General features: G+C 37.7%; 1 pseudogene; it reads right to left on the bottom strand.

Annotated features, from left to right (window-relative positions):
* LOC112810194 (dnaJ homolog subfamily B member 6-like) overlaps positions 1–19,597 on the bottom strand; it is a 41,343-nt pseudogene extending 21,746 nt beyond the window's left edge.
* Between the last annotated feature and the right edge of the window lie 6,481 nt (positions 19,598–26,078).

The raw sequence follows: 26,078 nt of genomic DNA, 5'->3' as shown, positions 1-26,078 counted from the left end.
CTAAGATACCTTCTAAAAATATATAAATTATATCATGTAATTTCCCTGCTCAAAACTTTCAAATGACTTTCTATCATTCCTAGAACAAAGTCCAAAGACTTTGCTATCACCTTCAAGATTCTATATGATCTAGATTCCTGCTACTTCTCTGACTTCATCTCTTAACAAGGATCCTCCTGGCTCATAGTATTTCAGCTGCTCTGGCTTCTTTCCTGTTGCTAGGTTATCTCCAGTTTTTCCTCTGTCCCGGAATTTTGCCTTTGTTGCCCCTGCCCCTCTTTCTCCTGATAGTGGCATTATTCACTCTCTACCTTTGGATTTTTTTTTCAAATATCATCTCAAAAATGCCTATTTAAAAAAGCCATGTTTTTATCCATTACTTTTTATCCTCTCATCCTGAGGAATTTTTCTGTATAAACGTATCATTAGACGATATTATCTATTTCTGTTTTCTTTTCTCCCACTGTGTGGTAAGTCTCATGAGGGCAGGGAGGAGTTATGTCTATTTTGTTCACTGTTGTATATTTGTGCGTGGTGGATATTTGATAAATATTTAATGAAAAAAGTGTTTGAGTTCGATCTCACAATCACTGCTCTCCATCTGGCTTTTTTGTTTAACTGTGAAAGTTAAGGTAAGGAAAGGATGACCTGGAGGGACTTTAAAAACCAAACATGAGACATATATTTAGGAACTCATTTTCAGTATAACAGAATACCAAATTTTTTATTTTGATGTTTCCACACACAGCTAACTGCTCTGTTCTTTTACCGTGATAAAATACATGTTTGTGGTTGGGTAGTCTTCATGGTTTAAGATGAAGGAACCATCTGATACCTGTAGAAGTGAATTCAGATCCTATTCAATTTTCTATTTAGGCTAATCCTGTGATTTATTCATTTTCAGCAAATATTGAATATTTGGAGGAAAATAGGCTAGGAGATAAAGATGGATGAAGTCTAGTCCATGCCATGGAAGAACTCAGTCTTCTGGGGGACAGGCACACAATAAAGTAATTTCAATAATGACCTACTAGGGTAGGAGTCAAGATATAGTGTGGGAACCTAGAGGAAAAGAATACCTAGGGGAAAAGTCAGAGAATGCTTCATAGAGGAGGTAACATTTTAACTGATAGATAAAGGATGAATGAGGCAAGTTGCCAGGTGACATATGCAGAGACCGTTTCTTGAAGAATGTGGTGCATGAGCTGGGCCATGGCAAAAAGGTATGATGGTATAAAAGGGAATCTGTGGAGGAGTAAATAAGTAGCATGGACAAAGCCACAGAGTCACGTGACTTAAAAACAATTCATGATTTGAATGATTGCAAATAATGTGAGTGTACTGGGAGATATGGAAGATAAGACTAATATAGCCAATCCAAACTGATTCTGAGATTTCCAGAGTGGCTAATTAGCAGAGCACACTATTGCAAATTCCATTCCCTCAATGCACAGCTAGTTACAGTTAAGAGGGAAATTTGATAAACTAGTCTAAACTATAGTGTAATGACTCATTTGTTATTGTTCTCGGGGACACTTAAATTTTATAGGAGGATGCCCAGAGAGAACAATGCATTATCTAGTAGAATTTTGGCAGGGGCAAGTAGATCAGACCTAAGCTGAGGAATTTCCAGTAAGTTTTCCTGCCCTTAAAAATCGTACTGTCATGATCTCTGTCTGCCATGTCAACTCACTGCCCTAGCAGATTTTATTTTTTATTTTATTTTTTAAAGATTTTATTTATTTATTTGACAGAGACACAGCGAGAGAGAGAACACAAGCAGGGGGAATGTGAGAGGGAGAAGCAAGCTCTCCGCTGAGCAGGGAGCCCAATGCGGGGCTCGATCCCAGGACCCTGGGATCATGACCTGAGCCAAAGGCAGACGCTTAACCAACTGAGCCACCCAGGCGCCCCTGCCTTAGCAGATTTTAAATTTCCCCGCACTACTCTGTCTAAAAGGGACAAGAAAATGAATGAATTTAGTTTTAAGAATGTCAAAGAATTATCCCCCCTGATTAGAATTCCAAATACCCAGAAGAGATAAAAAGAAATAGTGTGACTTAGAAAATACTTGGTTAAGGGATGCCAGGGTGGCTCAGCTGGTTAAGTGCCTGCCTTCGGCTCAGGTCATGAATCCAGGGTCCTGGGATCAAGTCCCACATCAGGCTCAGCAGGGAGCCTGCTTCTCCCTCTGCCTACCTTTCTCTCTGACAAATGAAAATAAAATTTTTTTAAAAAAATAAAATACTTGGTTAAAAAAAAAAAAGGAATTGAAGCAGCTGTGCTTTACCTAAGTAAAGAATAATACATAAAGGGGAAAAAATCCATCTGTTTTGAGTCATGAAATCATCCTCCAGGCCCCAAGGAGAGCTTATATCCAAGTGGGAGAGAAAGTGATTCTCTCTGTGAAACTCAATTCTAAAGAACAGCATCTTTTCCTTGAGCCCTCCTGGTGGGACAGATCTTCCTCTTTCATCAGTCTAGGTTACTGAACTGCAGATATGTGTAAAGGTTAAATTGCAATACCTCAGTTGGAACATTTAAGACCTGATGGTTGTTCATACCCTCAGTGGAGCACTAAAAACCGGAGCTCTGAAAATAGAACATAAAAAACATGTTCTTTTTTTAAAAAGAAAGTAAAATGAAAATGAGTTCAGTTTAGAAAAATGAAGCAAGTAAAGGTATCTAAGCATTTAAAAATGCCATATAACTATGTAGAGGAAAGAAAGTTCTAACAAATATACAGTTTCATGCCAAGTGAACCCTAAATTGACTTTAAAACAAGCTTCTATTTATTGATTATTAATATGAAGATACGTATGTCTTTTGGGTACTGTGTTAAGTGATGTTGATGATGACAAAAAGATCCTTTGTCGTTTGCTTAGAATCTAATTGTGGAAGCCAGTCATATATTGAGGACATTAAAGTACGTGGAAGTATTTGGTACAGACATACATATTCATGTGGTAGGCATTTCAAGTAAGGAAATGGTCACTGAAGGATGGTTTTAGATAGGGCAACTCTTATGGAAAAGATGAATCTTGAACTTAGAGCTTTGAAAGAAGGAAATTTGGGGTTTTGAATGGTGAAGAGAGAGGAAAGAAAGCATTTTAGATTTAAGGAAGTAGAACAAGTGAAGGTAGAAAGGCAAGAATGTGGTATGTGACTTTAAGGGGTCCAGTTTGACAGAACTGGGGCCAGTGATCATGTTGGGGATTAGTGGGGGGTTAGGATGAATAGATAGGGTGGAGTCAGTTGATGGAAGACTTGGAATGCCAGGTTGATTAGTTTTGACTTTATCCTATGGGCAAATGGATGCCCTTGTAGGGGAGTGACATGCTGAAAGCAGTGCCTTAAGATTAACCGAGCAGTGGTTTTCAGAAGGATTTGCTTGTCTGTGTGTGGTAAGTGATTGATAGGTGTGGGATCAGTGAAAGAGTTAACTCTGTTATTGCATTAAGGCTTATCAGAAGCAAATCTTTAAATTCTTCTCTAAGTGATTGGAATAGGGAACAAAGCCATGCTTTTTTTTTCCCTTCCAGTTCTTTTGTTGACATTATTATATTTATTTTAGCTCTCCCTTTTTCTAATTTAGCATGCTGCTTGGGAGAGTTGGAAAGGAGGCAACGTTCAGGGTGTGTGAACCTCTCCCCCTATCTTCTTGTCCTCCCCCCCCCCCCGGCCCGATCCATGCTCAGTGGCCTTGTGATTCATTCTTCCATTCCCTGGGGAAGATGTGAGTCATTCAGCCTGTAATTGTCAAAAGCCCCTAAGTCTGGGCTTGGTGCCTTGCTTTAGTCCCTCAGCATGAGTATCAACTGGGTTACTTTCCATTTTCTTCAAAATCACCTCTTCCCTGTGTGACTTCATTATTTGAAATTATGCGAAGTCCAAATAACCCACACAGATCCCTATTGAAATGGAAATACAAACACCCACCAAAATGCCAGATAGGGATGAGCTGGACATTATCAATGTTATTGCCCCCCAATTCAATTCAGGTCAGCCCAATGATTATTTATTGAACACACCCATCAGGGATTTATGGACTACATAGGGACAAAGCATTATCCATATAACATAGACATATAAGCACAAAAAAAATGAACAAACCACAATGAACAGTTAAATAGCAACATGCAATGCATATGATTAGTGCACAGACAACTGTATGAACTGACCACAATAATTATTTGACATTAAAAAGAAAACTCAAAGCCTTGTAGTAGTATACATGTTATAGACATTAAATCAATTTTATGTATCTGATCTCTGAGTTTCTCAAGTCTGGTATGGGCAGAAATGAGAACTGACAATTGACTCAGTATCAAACATCATTTCCAAATGGGCTTTTTCTTCTTGTTTTTGAGTTTTGCCTTTTCAACATTCTTTCCAACTAGCTGAGTTACCCTATCATTTAGTACCGTTTTCTCTCTTAATTAAGGGCATTAGCTTCTCACTGAGAAATATTATCTGAGTGTGTCTATGCAAAGATCTTACTTTGAAGAGTAGACTGTAGGGTTATGCAGGAAGTTAGTATGTTCACTCCATCTGTAGATTGATGAGGCAGAATTGGAATCTCTCAGTGGTGCTGCAGTCATATTTGGAGATGAATTTTGCTTTTTGTGCCAATAAATATGTGCCTCTGCTCATAGAAATATTTTGAGGATGCTGAGTTTTTGTTGGCAGGTTTGAGAAGGGGTGGGATTAATTAGAGTAACTCTCTAAAGGAAAATTGTACTTTGCAATCATTCTAACAAGGAAGGGATGTGCTGGGATTCCAAGAGGAGCTGGTTCTTGAATAGTGCTAAAATGCACTGGGTTGCCTGGCCTATCAACCCATAAGTACTCCTTAAGATCGGCTCCATGTATTCTGTGTATGCTGCCTGATTGAGAACAAGGGCCTGAGGGAAGAAGATCTAGGGGATGATGGGATTTATGAAGGGAAAGCAAAGAAGAGAAAAAGAGAGAGTAGGAGGGAGGGGGAGAGAGAGAGAGGAAAGAGAGGGAGGGAGGGCGGGAGGGATGGAGAGGGCGAGAGAGGAGGAGGGAAGGACAATACTAATAAATGAGAAACAGAATGGGAGAGAGAGTTTCACATACTTGGGTTTGGACCATTGACAAGGCAATAGAGCAACATATTCCTGGTGTTTCGGGAGAACGATTGTTCAAAACACAGAGAGTATGAGTAGAGGACATGGATGACAAAATGGATGCTCATTTAGACATCTAAAATATTGCTTGATTCTCCAAAGACCTTTATTTCTTTTCCATGTCTAGCATATATAGCACATTGAAATCACATGAAGGGGGAATGTTCCACGGCTAGTTTTACTCTTGTTATTGCAAGGTTGAGGTATTTGGAGCTACTTAAGGTATCAAAACAATGTAATTCAAAAACAATTGGGTATTTTTTTAAAAGATTTTATTTATTTATTTGACAGAGAGATAGAGAGATAGCACAAGTAGGCAGAGCGGCAGGCAGAGGGGGAGGGAGAAGCAGGCTCTCTGCTGAGCAGGGAGCCCAATGTGGGGCTCGATCCCAGGACCCCAGGATCATGACCTGAGCCAACGGCAGCCGCTTAACCGACTGAGCCACCCACGCGCCCCACAATTGAGTATTTTTGAAAACTTACTGCTCAGTAACTTTTTATATATGATGTAGGCAATCCCTATACTTTCTCTATAGCAAGATACTTTTAAAGGTAATTAGGCAATTATGCATAATGTGTATAAGTACACATTTATATAGAACCTAGTTATTGAGTAATAATATTTTGAGAGTATTCTATTTTTAAATAATCATGAATCCTCTTCTTCGAAACTCTCATTTTCTGCTATTCCAAAGCAAGGCCCCTAATAAGCTCTTTTTCTGCTTCTCCAACCAAGCTTTGTATACCAAGCAGACATAGAGAGGCAGGAAATGAAGGTGGAAGGAATGGGGAAGATGGGGCAACAAAACCCAGTATGATATTTTACAGCCTTGGCTCCTAGGGAGGGTCTTACTAGAAAGATCCTGGTTAATGTGTATGGATTTCTAGGAACTCAACATAAGAGCGAAGATATAGTATTTTCTTATTTGGTATAAACAACTAATTATTTTACTGTCACATTGCCCCAAACTAGTGCTAAGATATGACTATGAGTCAACTTCGAAAAGCTGGCTCCATATCATTAGACTGCCATCTTGGCCTACCTGATAGCATTTCTAGCTGTGGCATCATCCCAGAGTGTTTATTTGAAATTCCCAAATTAAAAACCCTTAGACTCAGATCAACAGAAATGAGACCTAAAAGATCATGCAAGGCATTTGACAAATATGCAAAGGTAGGCTATTAGCACTGAAAGACTTTCACTTAGGGGTATCTGGGTGGCTCAGTCGGTTAAGTGTCCTTCTTGATTTTGACTCAGGTCTCGATTTCAGGGTTGTAAGATCAAGCCCCTTATCGGGCTCTGTGCTCAGTGGGGAGTCTGCTTCTCTCCTTCTGCTTCTCCCTCTCCCTCTCCCCCTCCCCATGCACGCTCTCTCTCTCTCTCTCTCAAAATAAATAAATAAATGTTAAAGGCTCTAAATTGGATGAATGTGGCTAATCTAAGTAATTTTCTGAGTCAGCATTAAAAAAATGCTTGTTTCTCAGTTTAAGCACTGGACAAGAGATTTCTGCATCTTCTTGTTTTTGTTTTTGTTTTTTCTTAATAATTGTAGTAGGATTGGGGCACCTGGGTGGCACGGCTGGTTAAGTGCCCGACTTTGGTTTCAGCTCAGGTGATGATCTCAGGGTCTTGAGATTGAGCCTCACTTCGGGTTCCACACTCAGTGTGGAGTCTGCTTGAGTTTGTTTCTCCCTCCCCCTCTGCCTCTCCCCGCCCCCCCATGCTCACACTCTCTCTCTCAAATAAATAAATCTTTATTTTTTTTAAATAAATCTTTAAAAAAATAATTGTAGTAGGATTGCCAGGATTCACACAGAACTCTGGAGCCTACAGGAACTCTGGAGGCAACCTGTCTATGTATTTCTCTGCTTTCCTAAGAAATCTTCTACACAGAGCTGAATGGAATGATTTTTATTACTTCTCAGATGATTTTTTTCCAAGGGTTTAATGACACATATGGGAGAAATAACTTTTTTCAGAGTAGCTGAGGTAAGGGGCTATTCCTATATAACTGTCTCAACAAAATTCAAAATGAAAGAAAAGTTCTGATTTAACCCCACTAGGAGAAATAACTCTCATCTCTTGTTGATCAGATTTCATCATCTGTAATTTTACCTTCTTTACTTTTCAGTCAAAGAATCGTTTGTTAAGGAAGTGTAATAGGTGTTTCTTTTGTGGCCATTGAGCAAATGTACTCTGTTATAAAGAGAGCACCAGTGTTCCCAGAATTTCAAAGGAATAAGTTCATCTCAGGAGCTCCAGGAAAGGTTTCATTCATTTACCAAGGAAACTCTACAGTAAAGGTTATAAAAATGTGTAAAAGTACTATGTGTAACACTCTGCCTACCATAGTGAATAATCTCTCAAAAATGCTCACTTGGTGGAATAATCTTGAACCAGATTTACTATTAATGAGAATATTCTTTGAAGAATTAAAAAACCTAGAAGAGTATAAAACCTCTTTATAATTCACTGTCCGTCCTAGAACCCAGTAGGAAACTGATTTAACTCCTTTTCAAGATACCAGGGTATGCTGGTATGATGTTCTCCTGAATAACAGCTCAGTGACCTGGAAATGTCCATACAGTTTGAAGTCCGTTCTCTTCACTCACAAAGGTGAGGCTGGCAAAACTCATCTTTGGAGTTCCATTACCTTCTCTTCCAGTGCTTTTGTCCCCATTGCGATATCTTTCTGTTTAAAGTATGACTAATATGCGTGCAATATTTTTACAATCAATTTTAAGTGCACATTTTAATGAATTTTGGTAATTGCATGCAGTTGTGTAAATACCACCACAATCAATATATAGAATGTTCCATCATCCTAAAAAGTTTCCTCATGTCCCATTAACTTGATTCCTTCTTATCCCTGACCCCAGGCAATCATTTATCTGTTGTATGTCACTGTAGTTCTGTCTTTTCTAGAATTTCATATAAATGGAATCATACACAATGTAATATTTTGTGTTTGATGTTTTTCACTTAGTGCAAGGTTTCTCAACTTGACACTAATTGACATTTGGGCTGTATTGTTCTTTGTTGTGGGGATCTGTCCTGTACTTTTTAGGATGTTGAGCAGCATTGCTGACCTCTACCTATGAGATGTCAGTAGCACTCCCCAGTTGTGATAATCAAAAATGCCTGCAGATATTGCCAATTATTCCCAGGGGGACAAAATCATTCCTGGTCAAGAACTATAGATTTACCATATGTTTTTGAGATGTATCCATGCTGTATGTATGAACAGTTCACTCTTTTATTGATGAATAGTATTCTGATTTATGGATATAACACAGCTTATTTTTTCAGTTGTGTGTGGATGGGCATTGGATTATTTCCAGTTTGAGAATATTACAACTAAAGCTACTATGAACTTCCACATAGCTATTTTTGTGTGGATATATGTTTCCCTTTCTCTTGGGTAATTACCAATGAGAGGAATTGCTAGGTTATATGGTAACTCTGTGCCTAGCCTTTTAAGGAAATGCCAGACTGTTTCCTAAAGTGGATGTACCACTTTACATTCCCACCTTACTCCACTTTGTCAACAACATTTGTTATCATTCATCACTTTGAGTATAGCCATCCTCGTGGGTAAATAGTGGTATCTCATTGCAGTTACAATTTGTATTTCCCTAATCACTAATAATGCTGAGCATTTTTCATGTACTTATGGGCCATCTGTGTATCTTTGGAGAAATGGTTATTGAAATACTTTGCTCATGTTTAAAATGGGTTGTCTTTTTGTGGTTGAGTTGCAAGAGTTCTTTATGTATTATTGATGCAAAAGCCCTTTGTCAGATAGATGTTTTGTAAATGCTCCCAGGCTGTGGCTAATTTTTTGTTCTTTTCTTAATTATGTTTTTCAAACAGAAAACTTTCTTAATCTTGGTGGAGTCCATTTCATCAATTTTTTATACTTTGTTTTTTTAGTGTCCTGTTTAAGAAATTTTACTTAACCTAATGTCACAAAAATTTTCTTCTATGTTTTCTTCTAGAAGTTTAACAGTTTTAACTCTTACATATAGATATATGATCCATTTTGAGTTAATCTTTGCGTTTGGTGTGCAATAAAAGTCAAGGTTCATTTTTTTCCTATACAACTATGTAGTTCCAGTGTCATTTGTTGAAAAGACCATCTTTTCTTTATGAAATTAACTTGACACATTTGTTAAATATCAATCGGCTATATAAATACAGAAGGGTACTATGTGTTCTTGAAAAAATGTGTATTCTTCCATTTTTGTGTGTGTTCTATAAATATGAAGTAAATTGAAGTGACTGATAGTTTTGTTCAGGTCTAAGTTTTTGCCGATTTCTTTTGTCTGGTTGTTCTATCAATTTCTAAGAGAGGGGTGTTAATATCCCCAACATGATTGAGGAATTGTCTGTGTTTCTGTTTAATTTTGTGATTTTTGCTTCATGTATTTTGAAGCTTTTTATTGGGTAAATGCACTTATGATCATTAATGTCCTATTGAATTGACCTTTTTTATTATAATGGTAATAATATCATCTCTGGTTATATATTTTGTTTTAAAATATATTTGATTGGATATTATTATAGGTACTCTAGGCATCTCATGCTCACTGTTTGCATGGATGTTACTTCCAAGTTTTAATTACAGGGCTGTTGGCTGAGGCTTTGGTTCCTTACCACATGGTCCTCTCTATAAGGCTGCTCATGATATGCCAGCTGGCTTCCCCAGCAGTGAGTGATCCAGGAAAGTATGAATGACCAAGGTAGATTTTATTTTTTTAATTTTTTTTTAAGATTTTATTTATTTATTTGAGAGAGAGAGAATGAGAGATAGAGAGCACGAGAGGGAAGAGGGTCAGAGGGAGAAGCAGACTCCCTGCCGAGCAGGGAGCCCGATGTGGGACTCGATCCCGGGACTCTAGGATCATGACCTGAGCTGAAGGCAGTCGCTTAACCAACTGAGCCACCCAGGTGCCCGACCAAGGTAGATTTTAAAACCTCATCCCAGAAGTGACATAAGCTTCATTTCTGCTCTGTTGTTTTTTTTAAAAATTTTATCTTATTGTCCAAGTATAGTTTACATACAATGTCATATTTGTTTCAGGTGAATACCATAGTGATTTGACAATGGTATACGTTGTACTCAGTGCTCACCATGGTAAGTGTGGTCACCATCTGTCATTATATAACATGATAATACTGAGTATATTCCCTATGCTGTACTTTTCATCTCCATGATTTATTTATCTTATAACAGGAAGTCTGTACCTTTTAATCTCCATCTATTTAGCCCAGCCCCCCACCCACCTCCCCTCTGTCAAGCACCAGTTTGTTCCCTATATTTAAATCTGCTTCTAGTATATTATGTTGGTCATCCAGATGAACTCTAGTATAATTTGAAACTATACAAGAGTATGAAATACTAGGAGGTGGGTGTCATTGGGGCTGGCTTGGAGGCTGGATCCTACAATAGTTTTAGAATAGCCACCTGAAAAAATGAAGTTTCTACTTAGATGTCTTGAATTCTAGAATAATTTCTTTTCTGTGTTCCTCAGGAGCCCAGAGTTGGCACACTCAGTTACCTCTCAGAAGATATCTAATGAACATGCCTTTAAAACAATAGACAACTTCTGACACTTTCAGCATTGCGCTTAGATCCCATGGATGGAGGAGAAGAGTGTAGGAACTGAAATATTTAACATATCGTTAGCTTTCAAATTAGTCACGATTCAGTTGAGACAATACCACCATGTCTGTCATTAGTGTTAATCTAGTGCAGGCCCTCATCTTATTTCCCATTGCAGTAACATCTCAGTTGACATCCTTGGCTCCAGACCCTTGCACCCAACCTTTATTTTACTGCCTGATGTATCTTTCTATAGGTCTGATTATGTAACTCCCTTTTATAAAATATTTAATGTTTCTCTATTGCCTATAGTAAAAAACAAATCTAACATTCTTAGAGAATTATTTAAGGTACTTCAAAATTTGACCCCACCTCTGTACCTAACTACATCTTTCACCACCTTTACTTCTTTCACAATGCAAATTATGTCATAGTCTAATTTTTTTTTCCAGAGAATTTTCTATAGAACCTTAATTCCATTAGGTCTGAGAAAAAAAGGTTTCGTGGTCATGGTCGTAGAAGTTTGGGCAGTGCTGCATACTATATTCCCGTCTTAGGAATGCATGCAATATCGTATGTTAAAAGCTCTGAAAAAATACTGTAATGAAGAGATCTATTTAACAATCCATTTTTTTCCAATTTATTTGACCGTGGAACCAATTTTTGAAGACCACCTCTTAACACCTTGCAAAAAGCTCTCTCATAGAACATGTTTTGGGAAATGCTGCTTTGTCATAGGGACCATTTGCAATTTTCTAAATAACTGTATTTTACTTTTTTTTTTTTTTTCATGGGGTGAGGAGGATTCATCTGGTAGTACATTCCTGGAAGTAGAGGCCCTACAATGCCCTTTTCCCCCTTGCCGACCCAGAAAACTTACTTATCCTTCAAAACCCAGCTCATGTTTAATCTCCTATAAAACCTTTTCTGTCACACCATACACTTTTTCCTAAAGCAAATTTAATTGATTGTCTATGATATCACTGAACTTTGCTTATAACACTTTAATATTATGTCTCGCATTTTGTGTGTCTGCTTCCTCCTCTGGTAAGCTGTGAGCTTAAGGAAAGGGGCCACATCTTATGCATTTTCCTGTCTTGAGTGCCTAGCACAGTGCCAGTCATTTGAGAGGCACATTCAAACATCAATGAATTAATGTTCATTGCATGAATACACATGAAATCATTATTCCAAGCTGATATATAATTAAAGACTGAATTATATACTATATATGAAATGCTATAAGAATTCAAAAACTGGAATCAGTGAAGACTGGTATAATTAAGGAGTTTTATAAGGGAGGTGGGTCTTGAACTAGAGTCTGAAAGATGAGTAGAATTTGTGTGAAGTAAACACTCTAAACAAAGACAGAGCCAGGCATTGTCTGGCATGTCAGTGGAATAGTCAGGGAAAATAATGGATGCTGAGGGGTAGAAAAAATTAAAGTTGGGGAGTGAAAATGGCATCAGATTATAAAAAGCTTTAAATGTCAAGTATAATAGTTTAAAAGCTGTTGGTTAAAGCATTAAATCAGGATGAAAGCAGGATTTAGCAGAGATTAGACAAAAACACCCAAAACACGTACTGATTTAAATTAAGGTCTCTGTTATAAGAGTCGCCAATTCAGTCATGTTTGTTAAGTGGCCTGTGCCATTCACATATACAGAGCATTAAGGCTCATGTTTTAATTGCATTGGCTTTATAATTCCTAACGTAAATGTAATAATTTACAGATGAAGTATTATCATGAAAGCAGAATCTTCCTCTCTTCCCCCAATATTTTTTTTTCCTGACAAAATGTTTGTTCATAAAACTGTAAACATGGTCCCCATAAATTAAAGCACTAGAGGTGAACCCTGCTCCTGGGCATGAATCCAAATTCTAGAATTCTTACATTTTGAAAGGTACATGTAGTCCTTTGAATTCATTCAAGGAAAGGTATTCCTTAACAGAGAAGCAAAACTTAAATTGGCATTCATCTATCTTTCTTTAGCTCTAACTCATTAAAATAATGTGAAATTAGTTTGTAGACCATCATATTGAGTTTTTAATGTACCCATTATCAAAAAATGTTTTTTTCTTTTAATGAGATGGTTAGCTCCAGGAGAATATTTCAAATCTAATAATTGGATTTTGGATGGGCCTATTCCAGGAATATATTTCCTAAGTTTTTCTGAGTGCTGCTGAATGAAGTTCTTAAACTTTTGCAATCAAAGTTTCACTTTATTGGAATTGATGAGTCCAAATCTGCTTGCTTATTTATTTCTAAATCAAACCTTTACTTTTGATATGATATCTTTGTTTTAAAAGACTTTGTTTATTTATTTTGAGAGAGAGAGGGAGAGAGTGTGTGTGAGTGGGGGGAGGAGCAGAGGGAAAGGGAGAGAGAGAATCTCAAGCAGACTGCGCTGAACACAGAGCCCCACATGGGGCTCAGTCCCACAACGGTGAGATCATGACCTGAGCTGAAATCAAGAGCTGGATGCTTAACTGACTGAGCCACCCAGGCACCACTTGATATCTTTAAGGAATGTTAATAAGAAATACATATTATTTTTATTTTTTATTGCGACATAATTGACATATAACAATATATTAGTTTCAAGTGTACAACATAGTGATGCGATACCGGTTTAATTGTGAAATGATCACCACAATAAGTCTGGTTAACATCTATCACTACACATAGTTGTGATTTTTTTCTTGTGATGAGAACTTTTAAGATCTACTCTCTTACTAGTAACTTTCAAATACACAATACAGGATTGCTTACTATCATCACCATGTTGTTCATTACCTGATCAACTTATTTTTTTTCTTTAAATTTTTTTATTGTTACGTTAATCACCATATCTGATCAACTTATTTTTAATGGTACCTTACTAATCCTCTTTCTCTCCCTTTACCCTGGTTTATTTTTCTTCACATTACTTATTACAACCTGGAATATTTTATATTTACTTGTTTATTTTCTGTCTCTACTCACTAAAATGTAACATCTGTGACAGTAAGGACTTTGTTGTGCTTACTGCCACATTCAGTCTTCTTAAAACACTGTCCAGAACATAACAGGTACTTAATAAGTATTAGCTGAATGAATGAATGAATGAGTGGATGAATGAATGAAATAAAGAATACTTTAAATGCTTTTAAGCCTAAAATGAGTTATTTAAAAGCAGAATTTTTTTTCTTTCAACGAACAAATACTTAATAAGCTGTTTCTAAGGGTAAGATACCGCATTAGGCACCTGAGGCATACAAAATAAATCCTATAGAGCCATGTCTGCCCTCGAGGAGCCTTTTAGTGGGGAAGACAATGTATGCATATAAATAACTTTAACACAAGGCAAAAATAAAACATTCCGGAAGAGAGGGCACAGAGGAATTGTTATGAAAGTTAAAAGAGAGAAAAAACTATTTTTGGCTTATGCAATCAGGGTGAACATCATAGGCGCAAGAGAGCCTTTGACACGTACATGGTAGGTAAACATTCGGACATGGTTTGGAAGTAAATATATTTTAGACAGAGGAAGAAGGATAAATAAAATGCAGGAGTATGAAAGTATAGGGACCTTAAAGTATAGGAACTTGAAGGAAGAGTAGGATTCAATCTGCAAAAATGAGAAGGGGAATTTCCTGGAGAGGATACACCACGAGCAAAGATAGAGAGATGAGAAGGTGGGAAGCATTTTTTAATTTTTCATCTTTTTTTGAGCAGACTGTAATGGTATGTGGATCGAGTAATTAGATGACAAATGCTTGATGTGAATGTAGCCCATAGTCTGTAAATATTAAATGAGATTATTTTTCTTCCACTGAAGAGGCCCAATAAAATCTTCTCTTTATTATTTAGATCTACTTAGTACACTAATAATGTATAATAGTGGAGCATTCAGCTGTAAATGAAAGCTGCGAATTGAGAAAAAATTAAATGGCTTATTTCAGAACGTGTCTGATAGTCTATATGATAAGAAATAACTGGCTTGACTGAATTTTTATTTTTCAGTTGATGGTTAGTCATTGTGTACATAGAGGTGAGCAAAGAATAAATGTATGTTTGGAGTGCATCTTTTGGGCTTTTATACTGATTCCACGTTCTTGTTGTCATGACCTTAGGCATAAAATAGAGCAGATGTTCCTTTATATGAATACCTACATAAGCTCTCTACATATAGCCTGTACTATTCATTAAATCAAAGGAAGTAGTAGGAATAACTGAATTTGTACTTAAGTGAAATTCTGCACTGGTGGTAATGATGGGTTTATTATGGTACTTAGAATGTAATATGAGGGCAGGCTGTCCCTGTGTAGTGACTCAAAATGGTTATCAAAGAAACAAGAGAGGGCAAATGAAGGTAAATGGAAAGGCCTTAAAGGCCTTCGTTCTATTTAGCAGTTTGCCTCAAACCAGCATGGTGACCATCGAACCAAAGGTTTCTGTGGATTTTGTCAAAGAATTTTTTCCCCTCAGATTTCTTGTGCACTGGGTGTATCAGAGAGGGAAAAACAAATTTAAGGGGCTCCTGGGTGGCTCAGTTGGTTAAGCTTCTGACTTCGGCTCAGGTCATGATCTCAGGGTCCTGGGATCAAGCCCTGAGTGGGGCTTCCCGCACAGCAAGGAGTTTGCTTCTCCCTCTCTCTCTGCCCCTCCCCCTGCTCGTGCTCTCGCTTTCTCAAATAAATAAATAAATAAAATCTTTAAAAAAATTTTTTTAATATCAAACAAATTAAAAAAAAACTAAAAATAAATTAAAAATAACTTTAAAAATAAATAAAATTGGAGATTAAGGAATAGTTGGCCTGATTCTGCCTTTTTACTCCAATGTCAGACAAGGGATAGACATTCAATGGCCTATAGGACCCTCTGCCTACAACCCCAGGCCTCACCCTCCCCACACATTGGCTGTGTGTGTGTGTGGGGGGGCGGGGGGACGGGGGGGCAGGGCACAGACTCCCGCCCCCTGTCACCCTCCCACCCTTGGCTCACAGAGTCAGCGGGACCAGCATCCTCTGCAAGTGGGCATTCCGCCTCACCTCTTGGTGTGTGTCTTGGGCAGCCCTCCAGATGGAGACGAGTGCCGAGTGCCGCAACGCTGCCGTGGATGCTGCCAGCTGCCTCGACGGGTGAGCGTGTTGTCTCTGGCCTTGTGTAGGCTGACAGAAGTCTGGGTTCCATTCCAGCAACCCCTTTCGAGTCACCGCGGTGGCTAGAGTGTCCAAGGAGTGGGTTTTAGTCTGTAAGGAGGTAGATCTGTCTGTCCCCTTCCCGGGGCGGGTGCCTTTTTCTCCCACTGCGCTTGCGCAGAGCACAGACCCCCCCCCCTCCCAACCCCGCCTTTCTGAACGCTTTTTCTGGCCTTTGGCGGGATGTTGGCAGGGACAACCCTCCGTGAGAAAGTCTTCTCTACTGTTCGGAGAGGGTGCCTTGCAGTACCAGACCCCCCTGCCCCCAGCCACTGCGCTTACTCTGCAAGTAGTGGCCACTGATAAGGACACTGTGAACAGAGCTGCGTTCCTTCGGGAGGGGTCCACCGCCCCTCGATGGCGCAAAATGCAGCTCTTTCCCTAAAAAAAGCATAAACAAGCCAACAGTGTTCTGGTCAGCCTTTTTAGGAAGGTATCCCACCCATAAGAATGAAACACACTTGGTCTATATATAATATTAAAACTTTACATTACCAAACAATAATTGCCTTAGTTAGAAATTGAGCTGGGGTAAAGAGACAGGTTGAATTAACCCTTTGTGGTAGCTGAGTGCCAGAGTGCCAGGCCAGTTGGCAGATATAATGGAAATAATGATCATGTGTCATGAGGTTGTCAGGATATTTCATGAGAAAGTATGTAAAAAACTTAGCATGTTGTAAATGATCAAAGTTTGTTGTTTTATATCGCTGTTTTTTTTTAAAAGCTCTTTCATATCTCATCATTATATGTTTTCTCCTAGTACTTTTATGTTTTAATTTTTTGTAAATTTTTATTTTTAATTCACTGATTCGCAAATCGTTTTTATCTCAGGACTTCTTTACCCTCTTAAAAATTATCGAGGAACTCTAAAAGCTTTTGTTCATGTAGATTATATATATCAATGTTGGGCATATTAGAGATTAAAACTAAGAAATTTAAACTTATTTATTTAAAAATATTAAATCTGTTACATACTAATATACACCTTTTTAAGTGAAAATAACTGTCTTTTTCAAAACAAAAATAAATTTAGTGAGAAGACTATTGTTATTTTATACCTTTGCAAATCTTTACAATATCTGGCTTCATAAAAGACACATTAGGTAGCCTCTGAAACACTCCATGATATACACATAAGAGAATAAGCGTGAAAATGACAAGTTATCCCTTAGTATTTTTATGAAAATTGTTTTTAATCTTGTGGACTCTCTGCCAGGTTCTCAGTAACCTCCAGTGGTCCTCAGATCACACATTGAGAACTGTTACTTTAATCCAACTGGTATATAATGTAAGACATATTTTTTCTAAATAACCAAATCCACATACTGATATTTCTTTTTTCCCCCGATGAGATTTGAAATGCCATCAGTATTCGCTAACTGTAAAAAATACACACACACACACACACACACACACACACACACACACACAGAGGCATATATACCTGGGTTCCTAAGCTTTCTGTACTCTTTCTTGTTATGTTTCAGCACTGGCACCACTCTTCTAATTATTTAGGTTTATATTATATTATTTTAATGTCAGTAATATAAATTCCACTTCCCATTCTCATTTCATGTCATTTTAATAGGATTTTTATTCTCCATAATTCTACTGAAACAACTCTTATCAAAGACACCAAAGACCTACATATTGCCAAAGCCAACAGCCAGTCCTCTGTCATTATTTTCACTTTTCAAATGTATTTGTCATGATTGGCCATTTCCTCCTTTTTGAAGCATTTTCTTTTCTTGGCTTCTATAACACTGCACTTACATGGTTTCTTCCTATTTCATTGACTACATATTCTAAGCTTGATTACCCTCTCTTATATGAATTATTTTTTTATTAGAGGGCGGGGAGGGGCAGAAGGAGAGAGAGAGAGAGAGAGAGAGAGAGAGAGAGAGAGAATCTTAAGGAGGCTCCATGCCCAGTGCAGAGTCCGATGCAGGGCTCAATCTCACAACCTTGAGATCATGACCTGGGTTAAAATCAAGAGTTGGATCCTTAACCAGCTGAGCCACCCGGCGCCCCTCTCTTATATGACTTGTAACTGTTAAAATGGTTAAGTTATATCCTGGGCCACTTTCTCTTCTCTTTCTATTCTCTCTCCTTGGGCATTGCAAGTAATCACAGAACTTAAAATACCACTTAAAAGCCAATGACTCAAATTTACATCTCAAAGGAATAGCCATGACAATCATAATTAAAAAAGAATAAAGCTGGAGAATTACACTACTGGGTATTGAGACCTATTATAAAACTAGTGATTAAAACAGGTGTAAAAATAGACAAACTGTTTAATGGAACAGGATGTAGTAAAAAAAAAAACATATACTGCCATATACACAGTCACCTGTTTCATGACAAAATGACACCATAGTACATTAGGGAATGGATACTTTTTAAAATGGTGCTGGCTCAATAAGATATCCAAGTGAGGAAAATTGTATCTTGACTCTTACTTCACATCATATACAAAGATCACTTTTAGATGTATTGTATATGAAAGGTAAATTGATAAAAGTTTTTAGAGGAAAACATGGAAAACATCTTTATTACCTTGGAGAAGGCAAAGAGTTCTTAAAAGAGCTAACCATAAAAGAAAAAAAATGACAAGTTATACCATATTGTGATTTAAAACTTGTTTTCATCAAAGATTCCATTAAGAGAGTTAAGAGGTAATTTATAAAGTGGGACATGATATTTGTGAGACACATAACTAACAAATGACTAGCATTGAGAATAAAGAATTCTCACAGATCAATAAAATGATTGGTAACAAAAAAGAAAGGGGTGCCTGGGTGGCTCAGTCAGTTGAGCGTCTGCCTTCGGCTCGGGTCATGGTCCCGGGGTCCTGGGATCAAGCCCCACGTCTGGCTCCCTGCTCAGTGGGGAGTCTGCTTCTTTCTCTTCCTCTGCCCCTCCTCTCTGTCACGTGCTCTCTCTCAGATAAATAGTCTATTTAAAAAAGAAGAAAAATAGGCAAACAATTTAAACAGACGCTTCACAAAAGAGACTATCCAATGGCCGAAAAAGGTAGAAAAGTTGCTCAACTTCATTAGTCATTAGGGAATGCAAATTGAAACAATAAAATACCATATAACCATCAGGATGTCTAAAACAAACAAAAACAAAAAGGAGAATGGTTAGTGAGGATATAGACTGCTGGTATTTTCAAACCGTACTAGCATGGGTGTTAATTGGTTTAAACACCTTGAAAAACTGTTTGATAGTATCTAATAAAATGATAAATTCATACCCTATCACTCAGCAATTCCAATCCTAGGTAAATACCCAAAAGAAAGTCATATATAAGTTCAAAAGGAAACGGGTAGTAAAGTATTCGTAGCAGACTAAAGTAGCAAATGAATGCAAATTACGCAAATGCTCATGCCCAGTAGAGGGAATAAATGTGGAAAGTTCACCGATGTAATACTATATAGCAATAAAAAAGATTGAAAATATATATGGAGCTCACAAACACGTTGAGCAAATGAAAAGACACAAAATATATTCTCTATGATTTTATTAATATAAAGTGCAAAAACATATATGAGCCAATATACGCTGTTTAGATATCAAGATAGTGATTACCCTTTCGGAATGAGAAGACAGGGTGTGGGGGCACATGGGATACTTCTGGACGCTAGTCATGCTCTGTTTCTTTTTTTTAAAGATTTTATTTATTTGAGGGAGAGAGCACAAATGCGGGGAGGGGCAGAGGGAGAAGGAGAAGCAGACTCCCCTCTCAGCAGAGAGTCCCATGCAGGGCTCAGTCCCAGGACCCTGAGATCATGACCTGAGCCTAAGGCAGATGCTTAACTGACCGAGCCACCCATGTGCCCCATGCTGTTTCTTGATCTTGGTGTTGGTTATATAGGAATGCTTGAAAATTTGTTGAGAACTTTTAATATGTACACTTTACTGGATGTGTAGGATACTGGATGTCTATGATACTAAAATAAAAGATTTTTTTAAAAAGATTTCTTATTTGAGAGAGAGAGAGAAAGAGAGAGAGAGAGAGTGCATGCAAGTTGTGGGAAAGGTAGAGGGCGAGAATCTTCAAGCAGATTCCCACTGAGTGCAGAGCCCAACGTGGGGCTTGATCTCACCACCCATGAGATCATGACCTGAGCCGAAATCAGGAGTCGGGCACTTAACCGACTGAGCCACCCAGGTGCCCCTGATCTAAACTTTGGATATCAGGGCACCTGGGTGGCTCAGATGGTTAAGCGTCTGCCTTCGGCTCAGGTCATGATCCCAGGGTCCTGGGATCGAGTCCCGCATCGGGCTCCCTGCTCCTTGGGAGCCTGCTTCTCCCTCTGCCCCCCCCCTCTCTCATATGAATAAATAAATAAAATCTTTAAAAAAAATAAACTTTGGATATCATTGCTTACTCATGCTCTCCACTTAGGTATCTAATGAATATAACAAACTGGATATGATCAAACAGAACAGTTGAGTTTTCTCCACCTTACACTCTTTCAAATCCCTTCTCCTCAAACATTTCTCATTTTAGTAAAGGATACCCTCTTTCTTAAGCTAAAACCCTAGGAGATATTCCTGATTTTTTTCTTTCCTTCATAGTGCACATCCAGTCCTTCAGTAAGTCCTCTTGGATTTACTTCCAAAACATATCCTATTTATGATTACTTCTCACCATTTCCAATGCTAAAATATTACTCCAGGATACCACTATCTCTTGAACCTTGCTCCAGCTCTCTAGCTAGTTTTCCTGCCTTTATACCTACCCTTCTCCCGCCCACAGTGCATCTTTCTAAAGAGTAAATCACATCATATGACTTAAAACCTTCTGCTGACTATATTCTAGGGTACTAAAATAACTGTAGATGAGTGAAATTTTTCCTTTTCTAGTTAATCTCACCTGATACATGGGGAAAGAATGCAGGATTAGAAAATCGATATTGTGTAACACTTAATGAGAAAATTGATTTAGGCAATGATCTTTAAAGGATAAAAGAAGTGAGGGAAGGATTTATGGGGGACTTTGCAATGGAGGGATCAGGCGGCCATTGCATGACTCTTCTGATCAATCACTAAAAATTACAACCAGAAATTGAGTGTCTTCTCATATATATAAATATATGTATATATTTAAAAGTTGAACTTGAATCTGATTAAGGACTAGCTTCCATTTAAAGAAATTCACAAGGAAGTGAATCCACTATATCGGAACATTGTCCATTAAAATGGACTTACATTGTTTTACAACTCAATGACATGAAGAAAAGGAGGGGGTTTTTGCTTTAGCATGAAAAAAGAATAACAACAAACATAATGTGCAGAACTTGTGCGGATCCTACTTTGAATAAACCAATGGTGAAAGATGTTTGTGACATAATTGGATAAATTTGATTGTAGACTATTATATGACACAAAAGACTTAATTGTAACCACTGTTAGGTATGATAATGGCATTGTAGCTATGTAAGAAAATATCCATACTTTTCAGAGATGCATACTGAATGATGTATATAGAGGTGAAATGACATGAAGTCTGGGAGATTTGCTTAAAATACGTAAGCAAAGAAAAGACAGATGAAGCAAATATAAAATATTGATAATTAATGAATTTGGGTGATGGTTGTATGGGGTTTATTATGCCATTCTTTGTTGTATATATTTTTAGGTTTTTTAATAAAAAGCAAACAAATCTCTGATGGCTACCCAAACCACTTATAATAAAATCCAAGCCCCTTATAGAAATCTTATAAGATTTACATGATTTGTTTACTTCTCTGACTCATCTCTCTCTATCCCCCCCTCCCATTCACTACCTGCTAGCCATTCTTCTAACGTTTTGGGGCTTTTTTATTTTATTTTTTTGAGATTTATTTTAGAGAGAGACAGAGAGTCTGCATGAGCAAGGGGAGGGGCAGAGGGAGAGGAAGAGAGAGAATCTCAAGCAGACTCCCTGCTGAGTGCAGAGCCCTATGTGGGGCCAATCTTATGACCCTAAGATCATGACCTGAGCCAAAACCAAGAGTCAGACATTTAACCGACTGTGCCACCCAGGCGCCCCTAACGTTTTTGTTTTTGAACACATGCATACCGCTCTTTTCTTTTTCAGAAGACTTGAATTTGTTGGGTTTTTTTCTGTTTGAAGTGCTCTTCCTCCAAATAATTCCATGGCTGCTCCTCTTCTCAACGCTGGGGTTCCAACTCAAATATTACCTCCTTGGAGAGCTTGTCCTCAACCGCCCTAGATAAAGAAGCCTCCATACTCATACTCTGATGCAGGGCCCTATGCAGAAGATCAGATGACTGTTCAGCAAATATTTACTACCTACTCCTCTCCCACTGGAGGAGTGTATTTCCTTTCTCCAATATTGTTGGGCTTGGCCAGGTGAACTGTTATAACCAATTTGGCTAATTGGATATGAGCAGGTGTAAGCAAGCAGACTTGAAGTGTGTTTGCAATTAGGCACCCTTGCCCTTCTTGATAGAGCCATGGAAAGAGCTTTCTCAGGGTAGCTGCTGCCCCTTCTTTATTGATCTTGTTACTAATAGCTCTAAAGTACTATACAGATTTATTGTAATTGTCAAAATCTGTCATAGTGACTGACAAATGATAGGTGTTCGATAACATTTTATTGAGTAAATAAATGAGAATCGGGCCATGAAGATTTGGAGAGGGTTTGATTTAGGATCCTTTGGCCACCTCTTAGGGCCTCTAATTGTGGTACAGAATCCTATGTATTGGGAGGCAGGATAAAAAAAAATCTTATCAACCAAAGTGAAAGGTCAGATTTCATGGCTTATCATAGTTTGCATTATGAACTTTATTTGCCCTCTACAAACCTTCCCAAAGCCTTGCGTGGATGCAGTTTCTCAGGCAATTTCTGTCCCTTTTAGAAAATGGTAGGAAGAAAAAAGATAATTTAGATATAATAAGGATAGATCGTTCCATGAGATAGTTCTCTTCTGATATTGTATTTTCTATCTTAATGTAAAATTTTACAGCAGTCACAGAACCAATAGTACCATGTCCCTTATTTTGCAATTTGTGAAATTTGCGTATATTTTTTACCTAATTTTTTCCTCTGTGTTGTTGAGATATTATATTGGAAAGTCATAGCTCCCCCCCCCCCCCCCGCCCCGTGTCCTGATGCCACTGTTACTTTTGACCTTTAGGAAAGTTGTATCCAGGAGTCAGGGTAGTTAGTCCTTCATCTGAGTGAATGATGAAAAATTTCCTACACTTTCCATGAATCTCCGTTCACTCCAGAAGGATCCCTTAGAGGAGAGAGAGGTAGATAATGAGGTTTCATTGCTCTGATTGAGCTGCTTATTAAACCTCACACATCATGGGTGAGTATGAAGGGCAAACAAAGTTTATACCTTGTAGGTGCTAAAATCATGATAGGAGCTAATGCATCATACATTTACAATCGTGATTATTTTTAAATATAATCCTTAGGGATCATGCTTTACTTTGAAGTTCAGATTACTATATCCTGGGATTGTGTACCATTGCCTATTTCAATCCATTACTAGTAATTGTTGTTATGTTTTCCTAGTTTATTTGTTGATTCTAAACGCCATCCCAGAGAAGTCCTCAGTTCTCTTTATTTCATCTGATAACTGGTCTGTTTATCTGTGTGCTTTCCTTACCACTTTACCTTCATTCCCCAATCCTGACAAACCCTTTCCCACTAGAGTCGTCATAATTCTGAAATTTAGTGCACATTCCAGTACGACATCCCTTTATACATTGCTCAGTAGAGTATTCATTCTAAAAAATATTTATTGAGCACTTGTTACAGAGTACTGCTCGATACTGGATTTTGAAAAAAAGCATGAGTTTTGGTCTTCCATTACTGGGTCTTTCTCAGTATGGCTTTTTGGTTAATACTTTAAAGTTTTTCTGGGCCTATCACCTATGCTAATCTTCTTTCAGTTACTAGAAGTCCCTTGCTGGGATTTCTTCCTTAATATTTATATGGTATATCCCCCAAATTAATCAGTGATCACGTGGGTCAGGAAAAGAGTTGTGGAGTGTAAGCAGGTGTGAATGAAGGCCTGAGGTGGGAAGGCATTACAGCATATTTTAGAATAACCTATAGCTGCTGGTAAATATTTAGGTATTTCCTATGGACCCTACTATAGGGCTTGGCTTTGTACCTATCCCAAGAACTATTCCATGATGTCATAGTACTGGTAGAAGGTCAACCTTAAGTTGACATCAAGGCTTTCAGAGTTTTGAAAAGTGTACCTCCAGTCATGATGCCTAGAACTATGGTGGTGGTTCCTAGGCTGCCAACACTTTGACTCTTCTCAATTTAACCTTTTTGAAAAACAAACAAACTCTAGATTAACTCATATCAGAAGATATGAATTCCATTTCTGACTCTGTCATTGGCTAGTTCTTTCCCCTTTGGCTATTTTCTTTCTGTAAAATGAGGGATGATCTCCAATATGAATTCCAGCGATGATATTCCCTGATTCTATGACTAAATAATGAGCCCTTGAAAGATGCTAGTTACTGTATATATTTCCATGGCATTTAAAATCAGAGCTAAAGAACTGAATATGGAAACCCATGGCTGAAGAAGTCGGGGAACATAAGAAGTCAGAAATTTATCATTGTCCTTTGTAGTCATTTTAATAAATGATTTGTATCTTCAGCACATGCATATCTCTTTAGTTATACAACTGCTCAATAATCAAGCATAAATGCCCTGTGGTAATTAGGGAGCATGCCTCCTACTGCAGACTAATAAAATATGAGAATTAGGATGGCTAATTATTGCAAGAATGAAATACCCTGATCAGCTTTTGCAAACTGTGTCTTATTTTCCTCTTTAAGAAAACAATGAATAAGAGCTTTTATTACAGACAGAAGAGAATGCATTTCAGATTTCCAAACCCTTCTAAAGGCTTTCATTAAAGGAACTATCTAACCTTAGAAATGGCAGAAAAGACTTGGTCAAAAGAAAATGGAGAATCCAAATGCTCTAATTACTTAAAATATCCAGCCATAATGAAGCAGCACTGATCTAAAATCTGAATGGCCAAGCAAAGTAGAGGTTAGGATTGTCTCCCTCAATAAAGCATAAGCAAGCCTTCTACGCTGATAGCTGAGACCTTGCCCCCTTCTCCCCTTTCCCCAGTGAAGTATCTGAGGGCTGGAAACGCATTAGTGTTCTCTAGAAGTCCTGCTTTGATGTTCAGTTTAAATGGGAAAAATAGACTTTTCTATGCAATTTTTGTGCTCTCAGAAAGGCTTATAGCACAGAAAAGCTTATCCAACCTATTCTTTAAGGCTCAATTCAAGTCCCATCTATCTCCTCTGTTGTGAAGCATTTTCTGATGAATTCTTCCTTCTTTGCTCTTTTTTTTTTTTTTTTGCATTTATTGTGTATCACACAAATAGGATCTTATTGTTTCGGTTTGATATCCCAGACTTTAGCATTTTAATATATACTTGCCCCAGTAATAGGATTCCCTTTTTCTACTCCTATGATTCCCCACAACATCTAGCATGATTCTGGGCACATAGAAGGTACTTGATTAAATGATTGATTAATCAATATGGTTTGATGAAAAATGATTTGAAGTGACATGGACTGTGTGCAAATTTGAGAAAACAAATGTGACACTGGTATGCCTTGAAGGATATGCCATTGTGATGCCTGATTAATGGATAAACTTTATTTAATTCATCATCTTCTCATCATTGACCAACAGACACATAACATCAACATTAGTGTAGTAAAACATTTTATTTTAGGAACATAGCAGTGTCGCTAAAATAAAATGGGATCAAACTTGGTCACACTGAATTTTTTTGCTTTCCAGGATGTTCATGTTTATTTTTATAAAATTTTAGGTATCTCTATATTCTTAGTTTCAGTGTAAGTTCATTTGGTCCATTTTAATAATCATTTCTCTACAAATATAACAGAGCTATTACCTCATGGTTATTATCTGGGTTTGTGATGGCTAATTTGATGTGTCAACCTGGACTTATGTAAGGTCTCAGGTATACTTGGCCTTGAAAAGAAGAACTACTCATGTCTGACACCCACCTTGCTTTAGGCTGGCTTAGCACTATGTCATATCAGAAGTAGGTAACCCAATTAGATTCTACCTTGAAACTAAATTTCATATA

Source organism: Callorhinus ursinus, unplaced genomic scaffold, assembly GCF_003265705.2.
Source record: "Callorhinus ursinus isolate GAN/ISIS: 27379988/994484 unplaced genomic scaffold, GSC_fseal_2.0 scaffold65, whole genome shotgun sequence".
In the NCBI taxonomy this organism is placed as follows: Eukaryota; Metazoa; Chordata; class Mammalia; order Carnivora; family Otariidae; genus Callorhinus; species Callorhinus ursinus.
The sequence above is the reverse complement of the archived record's forward strand: the minus strand, read 5'-3'. Positions and strand labels throughout refer to the sequence as shown.